Source organism: Monopterus albus, unplaced genomic scaffold (genome assembly GCF_001952655.1).
Source record: "Monopterus albus unplaced genomic scaffold, M_albus_1.0 scaffold51.1, whole genome shotgun sequence".
NCBI classification, from domain to species: domain Eukaryota; kingdom Metazoa; phylum Chordata; class Actinopteri; order Synbranchiformes; family Synbranchidae; genus Monopterus; species Monopterus albus.
In genome coordinates, this window is record NW_018127931.1 from 5,565,431 (window position 1) to 5,566,893 (window position 1,463).

Sequence of the window (1,463 nt, forward strand, 5' to 3'; positions counted from 1 at the left end):
TGACCTCTGTAATTGTAAACAAAGGTTTCGGTACCAAATATTAAGTTCTATTTTTCTATTGTATCAAATACTTATTTCATGCAATAAAATGGAAATAAATTATTTAAAAATCTAACAATGTGATTTTCTGGAATTTTTTTTGTAGATTCTGTCTCTAGGTGTACCTACGATGAAAATTACAGATCTATCCATTCTCTGTAAGTGGGAAAATTTGAAAAATCGGCGGTGTATCAAATACTTATTTGCCCCACTGTAGTTTCTCACACGTAAAACATGATAAAGATGCGTGCACTTCAGGCAAACTGTGTGGAAATGAAGAATGGGGTAAGAAACAGGGCCACATTATCACTGTATGTGGAGTATTCTTTTAGGTTGTCAGCCAGTTAAACTATTGATTGTGATTTTTCTTTGCAACTTAACAAACCAGACAAAAGTGTGATCCTATCTTTTTGTGCTCATATTAATTGGTTTACTGCAATATGCTTTTGATTTTCAGTTAACCATCATTTTATTTCCTTGCGTTTGTCTTTAGCTATGCTAGAGAGATGGTATAATCACACTATCGGACTGTCTACCACTTTAGTTCACGCTGAAATACATAAACATAGCCTGATTAGGATGAACCCTGCTGATGTTTGTGATCCTGTGACCTTTCCTCTACTGCCACTATGAGGTGCACATTTGCCATTTTTAGTGAAATTTCAACTGACAGATGAGTTGTGATATGTTGTACATGTTTGCATTTGTCCAGTATTTTGTTTTATGACCAAATACTTACAAAACGAATGAGAAAAAGGACATTAACATCAGCTTTAGTCTGTAGCATGGATGGATGTTGACTCTCAGTCTTGTTAATTTTATCTGAATTCTGGGTGAACTGTGGAAACAAAAATCAATGTTAATCAAAATAATGGAAAGAGGAAAGTTGGAGAAAAAAGAACAGCTCATGACCCCAAGCACCAGATGAAGACAAGTGTTTGCCATTTGATTACAGCTTTAAGTTAGTTCTCAGACAAGAATGTACAGTTGTAGATACGAGGCATGTTTCTGCCTTTGTTTGAGCAGCTGTTGTGTTCTGTGATTACCAAATATACATCAGTGTAACACAGTGAACACAATGAATATAAATTCATTGGCACTACACAACATGGATGCAATCCAACTGATAAAATCCAGTGGCAGAATAAGTACTCTAATGCTCTCTTACATCGCCTCGCAGTTGTAGCATTTACCATTATACAGGTCTTTAAACCATGCAGAGGCCATTTCATGTAACCTCCTGATACCTTTTTCAGCAGCGGTGCTATATGAGGCACTAACCGCCATTACTATAGTCTCCCAGCATAAAATGATCATAATGTATCTGCAGTGGCTTTACTGGGTAATTGATTAGTTACTGTAACTGATCAGTTCACTTCCCCAGCTATTTAGAGTGCTTTCAGAACTCACACGCTTCAATGGAT